Source organism: Procambarus clarkii, unplaced genomic scaffold (assembly GCF_040958095.1).
Source record: "Procambarus clarkii isolate CNS0578487 unplaced genomic scaffold, FALCON_Pclarkii_2.0 HiC_scaffold_125, whole genome shotgun sequence".
Taxonomy (NCBI): Eukaryota; Metazoa; Arthropoda; class Malacostraca; order Decapoda; family Cambaridae; genus Procambarus; species Procambarus clarkii.
Genome location: NW_027189158.1, coordinates 1,240,921 through 1,250,420, shown reverse-complemented (window position 1 = coordinate 1,250,420; position 9,500 = coordinate 1,240,921).

Genomic DNA, 9,500 nt, shown 5'->3' with positions numbered 1-9,500 from the left:
TGCTCGAAAGGTGCTATCCAAGAGTCAATGCTCGATCCTGCAGACACAAATAGGTGAGTACACACACACATGCACGCATACACTCACACACTAACATAACTAGCTAACATGGATGAAAAATTTTCTGACTGATAGAAAAATGAGGGCAGTAATCAAAGGCAATGTATTGGACTGGAGAAATGTCACAAGTGGAGTACCACAGGGTTCAGTTCTTGCACCAGTGATGTTTATTGTCTACATAAATGATCTACCAGTTGGTATACAGAATTATATGAACATGTTTGCTGATGATGCTAAGATAATAGGAAGGATAAGAAACTTAGATGATTGTCATGCCCTTCAAGAAGACCTGGACAAAATAAATATATGGCGCACCACTTGGCAAATGGAATTTAATGTGAATAAATGTCATGTTATGGAATGGTGAATAGAACATAGACCCCACACAACCTATAAATTATGTGAGAAATCCTTAAAGAATTCTGATAAAGAAAGAGATCTAGGGGTGGTTCTAGATAGAAAACTATCACCTGAGGACCACATAAAGAACGTTGTGCGAGGAGCCTATGCCAAGCTTTCTAACTTCAGAATTGCTTTTAAATACATGGATGGCGAAATACTAAAGAAATTGTTCACGACTTTTGCTAGACTAAAGCAAGAATATGCAGCGGTTGTGTGGTGCCCATATCTTAAGAAGCACATCAACAAACTGGAAAAGGTGCAAAGACATGCTACTAAGTGGCTCCCAGAACTGAAGGGCGAGAGCTACGAGGAGAGGTTAGAGGCATTAAATATGCCAAAACTAGAAGACAGAAGAAAAAGAGGTGATATGATCATGACGTATAAAATAGTAACAGGAATTGATAAAATCGATAGGAAAGATTTCCTGAGACCTGGAACTTTAAGAACTAGAGGTCATAGATTTAAACTAGCTAAACACAGATACCGAAGAAATATAAGAAAATTCACTTTCGCAAACAGAGTGGTAGACGGTTGGAACAAGTTAAGTGAGAAGGTGGTGGAGGCCAAGACCGTCAGTAGTTTCAAAGCGTTATATGACAAAGAGTGCTGGGAAGACGGGACACCACGAGCGTAGCTCTCATCCTGTAACTACACTTAGGTAATTACACTTAAATAAATAATGAAATAAATAAATAAATAAATAAATGTTTATTCAGTTAAGGTACATACATACAAGAGATTTTTACAAAAATTGATAGGTTTATAGATAGAGCTAGTACATACAATGCCTAAAGCCACTATTACGCAAAGCGTTTCGGGCAGGAAAAACATTAAAGACTAAAACTTAATACTAATTGAGTTTAAAGTATAAAATGTGTTGAGAACAAATAAAAATAAAAATAAGAAAGGGGGGAACATGGCTGAAAAAGCAGCACAAATACAATTAGGTCGACAAACAGCGTTGTTTGAAAAAAAAACAGACATGGGTTGACAATACAGGGGTAAGGTAGGTTACAGGGAATTTATTGGGTAGTGCTTCGTTTTTATCTTAAATTGGTTGAGAGAGGTACTGTCTTTAACATGGTTGGGAAGGTCATTCCACATTCTGGGTCCCTTGATTTGTAGAGCATTTCTAGTTTGATTAAATCGTACTCTTGGAATATCAAAACTGTATTTGTTTCTGGTGTGGTGCTCATGGGATCTGTTACAACCTTCAATGAAGCTTTTGAGGTCAAGATTGGCATTACAGTTCAGCGTTTTATATATGTATAATACACATGAGAGAATGTGCAGTGACTTAATATCTAACATATTCAGAGATTTGAGTAGGGGTACCGAGTGATGTCTGGGGCCAGAGTTGGATATTGTCCTAATAGCAGCTTTGTGTTGAGTAATTAGAGGATGTAAATGATTTTGGGTAGTAGAGCCCCAAGCACAAATACCATAGTTGAGATATGGATAGATGAGAGAGTAATAGAGAGTCACCAGGGCAGGGCGAGGTACATAATATCTGATCTTAGAAAGAATGCCCACAGTTTTTGAAACTTTTTTTGATATATTTAGAATGTGTCCCTGAAAATCCAGCTTTTGGTCAATGAGAACGCCAAGGAATTTGCCATCTATTTTGTTACAAATTTGGGTATTGTTTATTCTGAGATTTATTTGATTAGAGGATTTATTGCCAAACAGAATACAGAAAGTTTTGTCAATGTTGAGGGTGAGTTTGTTGGCAGATAGCCAAAGATGGACTTTATTTAGCTCAGTATTTACTGTGGTATTTAGAGCAAGGGGGTCAGGACTGGAGTAAATGAAGGTTGTGTCGTCAGCAAATAGAATTGGTTTGAGGTGTTGGGAGGTATTTGGAAGGTCATTAATGTAGATGAGAAGGAGGAGAGGGCCAAGTATGCTGCCCTGAGGAACACCGATGTTGATGGGTATGGTGGGAGAAATTGAATTATTCACAGAAACATACTGGAGTCTGTCAGTAAGGTAAGAATTGAGGTAATGTTGGGAGTGTCCTCTGACTCCATAATGATGTAATTTAAGAAGAAGGTTTTGGTGGTTGACATTGTCAAAAGCCTTACGCAGGTCCACAAATAACCCAACAGGAAACTCATTTTTATCAAGAGCTGCATGTATCAAGTTAATCATACTAATAAGTGCATCGTTAGTGTATTTTTTGGGTCTGAAGCCATATTGACAAGAGCTAAGTATATTGTGTTTGGCTAGATAAGAGTAAAGCTGCTTGTAGATTAGTTTTTCAAATATTTTTGACAAGTTAGGCAGGACTGATATAGGTCTGTAGTTGTTAACATCTGTGAGATCACCACATTTGTGGACAGGCGTTACTCTCGCTTTTTTTAGAATATCTGGAAAGGTTTGGAGTTCAAGTGACTTACTGAAGAGCAATGTTCTTCAGTAATTAAAGTTGGTATCTCCTCAAGGGCACTAGACTTGGTTTTAAGGGAAAGGATTATCTTTTTTTTTTTTTTTTTTTTTTTTTTTTTTTTTTTTTTTTTTTTTTTTTTTTTTTTTTTTTTTTTTTTTTTTTTGAGATATATACAAGAGTTGTTACATTCTTGTACAGCCACTAGTACGCGTAGCGTTTCGGGCAAGTCCTTAATCCTATGGTCCCTGGAATACGATCCCCTGCCGCGAAGAATCGTTTTTTTCATCCAAGTACACATTTTACTGTTGCGTTAAACAGAGGCTACAGTTAAGGAATTGCGCCCAGTAAATCCTCCCCGGCCAGGATACGAACCCATGACATAGCGCTCGCGGAACGCCAGGCGAATGTCTTACCACTACACCACGGAGATCTCATTAACATCAGTGGAATTAATAGGCTTTAGGTACAGAGACTGTGGATAGTTACCTGTGAGGTAGTCCTTAACATCAGTACTGGAAGATGGAATATCATTTGCAAGGGATGACCCAATGGAAGAGAAGAACCTATTGAACTCAATAGCAGAGTCAGAGGCTGAAAGCTGACCATCGTTATTGGACAGGAGTGTTGGTTAGGTAATGGTTACTTAGGTAATTACACACGCAAGCACACGCACACGTATACAAACACACACATAAGTGTGTGAAACATACCTAGTTAAACACAAGACGAAGTTACAGAAGATTCAGAGGTATGCCACCAGACTGGTCCCGGAACTGAGAAGAATGAGTTACGAGGAAAGGCTAAAGGAGCTGAACCTCACAACCCTGAAAAACAGAAGAGTAAGGGGAGACATGATAACCACCTACAAAATTTTCAGGGGAATTGACAGGGTGGACAAGGACAAACTCTTTAGTGCGGGTGGAACACGAAGAAGGGAACACAAGTGAAAACTTTGTACCCAGATGAGCCACAGAGACGTTAGAAAGAATTTTTTCAGTGTCAGGGTAGTTAACTAATGGAATGCATTAAGTAGTGTTGTGGTGGAGGCAGACTCCATACACAGTTTCAAATGTAGATAGGATAGAGCCCAGTAGGCTCAGGAATCTGTACACCAGTTGATTGACAGTTGAAAGGCGGAACCAAAGAGCCAGAGCTCAATCCCCGTAAACACAACTAGGTGAGTACAACTAGGTGAGTACACACACACAAAGGGGCCTCGTAGCCTGGTGGATAGCGTGCAGGACTCGTAATTCTGAGGCACGGGTTCGATTCCTGCACCAGGCAGAAACAAATGGGCAAAGTTTCTTTCACCCTGAATGCCTCTGATACCTAGCAGTAAATAGGTACCTTGGAGTTAGTCAGCTGTCACGGGCTGCTTCCTTGGGTGTGTGTGTGTGGTGTAGAGAGAAAGAAAAAAAGTAGTTAGTAAACAGTTGATTGACAGTTGAGAGGCGGGCCGAAAGAGCAAAGCTCAATCCTCGCAAACACAACTAGGTGAATACACACACACACACACACACACACACACACACACACACACACACACACACACACACACACACACACACACACACACACACACACACACACACACTCACACAGTGAGACAGGGAGAGGCAGAGCCAAAGCTCAACTTCTGCAAGCACAACTAGGTGAGTACACACACGCACACAAACACACACACACTAACACACACACACACTAACACACACACACACACACGCACACAAACACACACACACAAACACACACACACTAACACACACACACTAACACACACACACAAACACACACACACTAACACACACACACAAACACACACACACTAACACACACACACAAACACACACACACAAACACACACACACTAACACACACACACTAACACACACACACTAACACACACACACTAACACACACACACAAACACACACACACTAACACACACACGCACACACACACACAAACACACACACACAAACACACACACACAAACACACACACACAAACACACAAACACTAACACACACACACAAACACACACACACTAACACACACACACTAACACACACACACACAAACACACACACACTAACACAAACACACTAACACACACACACTAACACACACACACTAACACACACACACTAACACACACACACTAACACAAACACACTAACACACACACACTAACACAAACACACTAACACACACACACTAACACACACACACTAACACACACACACTAACACACACACACTAACACACACACACTAACACACACACACTAACACACACACACTAACACACACACACTAACACACACACACTAACACACACACACTAACACACACACACTAACACACACACACAAACACACACACACTAACACACACACACTAACACACACACACTAACACACACACACTAACACACACACACTAACACACACACACTAACACACACACACAAACACACACACACTAACACACACACACAAACACACACACACTAACACACACACACAAACACACACACACTAACACACACACACTAACACACACACACAAACACACACACACTAACACAAACACACTAACACACACACACTAACACACACACACTAACACACACACACTAACACAAACACACTAACACACACACACAAACACACACACACTAACACACACACACTAACACACACACACAAACACACACACACTAACACAAACACACTAACACACACACACTAACACACACACACTAACACACACACACTAACACACACACACTAACACACACACACAAACACACACACACTAACACACACACACTAACACACACACACTAACACACACACACTAACACACACACACTAACACACACACACTAACACACACACACAAACACACACACACTAACACACACACACTAACACACACACACTAACACACACACACAAACACACACACTAACACACACACACAAACACACACACACTAACACACACACACAAACACACACACACAAACACACACACACTAACACACACACACTAACACACACACACTAACACACACACACTAACACACGCACACAAACACACACACACTAACACACACACACTAACACACACACACTAACACACACACACACTAACACACACACACTAACACACACAAAGAACTAGGAATCAAAAGGCTGGCATACCGAAAGGGGAATTATGAACAGATGAGAAGTTTCCTAAGTGAAATACCTTGGGACACAGACCTCAGAGACAAGTCTGTACAGGGTATGATGGACTATGTTACCCAAAAGTGTCAGGAGGCAGTAAACAGGTTCATCCCGGCCCAAAGGGAAAAATCCGAGAAGCAACAAAAGAATCCATGGTATAATAGGGCATGTATGGAAGCGAAGAAACTGAACAAGAAGGCGTGGAGGAACTTCCGGAATAACAGAACACCAGAAAGCAGGGAGAGATACCAGAGAACCAGGAATGAGTACGTCAGGGTGAGAAGAGAAGCAGAGAAAATTTTTGAAAATGATATAGCAAACAAAGCCAAGACCGAACCAAAGCTACTCCACAGTCACATCAGAAGGAAAACAACAGTGAAAGAACAGGTATTGAAACTTAGAACAGGCGAGGACAGGTATACAGAGAATGACAGAGAGGTGTGTGAGGAACTCAACAAGAGGTTCCAGGAGGTCTTCACAATAGAACAGGGTGAGGTCACTGTGCTAGGAGAAAGGGAGGTAAACCAGGCGGCCTTGGAGGAGTTCGAAATTACGAGAGAGGAGGTCAAGAGACACCTGCTGGATCTGGATGTTAGAAAGGCGGTTGGTCCAGATGGGATCTCACCATGGGTACTGAAAGAGTGTGCAGAGGCACTTTGCTTGCCACTCTCCATAGTGTATAGTAAATCACTAGAGACGGGAGACCTACCAGAAATATGGAAGACGGCGAATGTGGTCCCAATATACAAAAAGGGCGACAGACAAGAGGCACTGAACTACAGGCCAGTGTCCTTGACTTGTATACCATGCAAGGTGATGGAGAAGATCGTGAGAAAAAACCTGGTAACACATCTGGAGAGAAGGGACTTCGTGACAAATCGCCAACATGGATTCAGGGAGGGTAAATCTTGCCTTACAGGCTTGATAGAATTCTACGATCAGGTGACACAGATTAAGAAAGAAAGAGAGGGCTGGGCGGACTGCATTTTCTTGGATTGTCGGAAAGCCTTTGACACAGTACCGCATAAGAGGCTGGTACATAAGCTGGAGAGACAGGCAGGTGTAGCTGGTAAGGTGCTCCAGTGGATAAGGGAGTATCTAAGCAATAGGAAGCAGAGAGTTACGGTGAGGGGTGAGACCTCTGATTGGCGTGAAGTCACCAGTGGAGTCCCACAGGGCTCTGTACTCGGTCCTATCTTGTTTCTGATATATGTAAATGATCTCCCGGAGGGTATCGATTCATTTCTCTCAATGTTTGCGGACGATGCTAAAATTATGAGAAGGATTAAAACAGAAGAGGACTGTTTGAGGCTTCAAGAAGACCTAGACAAGCTGAAGGAATGGTCGAACAAATGGTTGTTAGAGTTTAACCCAACCAAATGTAATGTAATGAAGATAGGTGTAGGGAGCAGGAGGCCAGATACAAGGTATCATCTGGGAGAGGAAATTCTTCAGGAGTCAGAGAAGGAAAAAGACTTGGGGGTTGATATCACGCCAGACCTGTCTCCTGCAGCACATATCAAGCGGATAACATCAGCGGCATATGCCAGGCTGGCCAACATACGAACGGCATTCAGAAACTTGTGTAAAGAATCATTCAGAACTTTGTATACCACATATGTCAGGCCAATCCTGGAGTATGCAGCCCCAGCATGGAGTCCATATCTAGTCAAGGATAAGACTAAACTGGAAAAGGTTCAAAGGTTTGCCACCAGACTAGTACCCGAGCTGAGAGGTATGAGCTACGAGGAGAGACTACGGGAATTAAACCTCACTTCGCTGGAAGACAGAAGAGTTAGGGGGGACATGATCACCACATTCAAGATTCTGAAGGGGATTGATAGGGTAGATAAAGACAGTCTATTTAACACAAGGGGAACACGCACAAGGGGACACAGGTGGAAACTGAGTGCCCAAATGAGCCACAGAGATATTAGAAAGAACTTTTTTAGTGTCAGAGTGGTTGACAAATGGAATGCATTAGGGGGTGATGTGGTGGAGGCTGACTCCATACACAGTTTCAAGTGTAGATATGACAGAGCCCGATAGGCTCAGGAATCTGTACACCTGTTGATTGACGGTTGAGAGGCGGGACCAAAGAGCCAGAGCTCAACCCCCGCAAACACAACTAGGTGAGTACAACTAGGTGAGTACACACACACTAACACACACACACTAACACACACACACTAACACACGCACACAAACACACACACACACTAACACACACACACTAACACACACACCTACCTACCTCCTAGAAGCCCAGCCCCCAGTAGCCCCCCAAGCACCCCTCCTGAACTCTTTCACCCCCCATACACCCCCCGGACCCCCCCAGACACCCCCTGGATCCCCCCGGACATCCCCCGGACCCTCCCCGCCCCCAGTCATCCCCCAGACACCCCCCAGATCCCCCAGATCCCCTCTGCCCCCAGTCACCCCCCAGACATCCCCCAGATCCCCCCAGACCCCCAGAGAAAGGGAGAACTCTGGTACAAGAGTTTCCATGAAGAATCTCAAGGTTTGGTACACCAATGCTGATGGGGTATCTAATAAAGCAGAAGAGATAAAAGAAAGAGTGAGTAAAGCAGATCCTGACATAGTTGCAATTGTGGAAACTAAAATTAATGACATGATCTCAGATGCAATCTTTCCTGAAGGGTACCAGGTGATACGAAAAGAGAGGACACAGAGACAGGGAGGGGGAGTAGCACTCCTAATAAAGCGGAAATGGAAGTTTGAAGACCTGGGAAATCGAGTTACCAATGAGTGCACAAGCTTCATACATGGAACTCTGACAGTAGATGGGAGGAAGATTGTGATCATGGTAATCTACAATCCCCCACCAAACAGTAGAAGACCCAGGCAGGAGTATGATGACAACAACAAAGCATGTATAGATGAACTGCAGAAGGCAGCAACACTAGCCCACAGAATGAGAGCGAAGCTGCTGATCATGGGGGACCTAAATCATGGAGAGATAAATTGGGAATCAAGGAATCCCCATGGAGGGGATGAAACGTGGGGAGCAAAATTAGTAGATGTTATAGACAGGAATTTCCTGACACAACATGTGAAGGAAGACACAAGGGAAAGAGGAGGAGATGCACCGAGCCTATTAGACCTGATTTTCACCCAGAACGTAGAAGATATCGAGAATTTAGAGCATGAAATACCTCTAGGGGCCAGTGACCATTGTGTCCTAGTCTTTGACTACATGATGGAATTCAAAATTATGACCATGGGACAAGAGATCTGGGAAAGGAGAGCTGACTACAGGAAAGGGGACTATATGAGGATAAGGGACTATCTGGGTGAAGTGCAGTGGGAGGAAGAAATTAGAGGAAAAACAGTCCAAGATATGATGGACCTAGTCATACAGAAATGCCAGGAGGCCGAAGAGAGATTTATACCA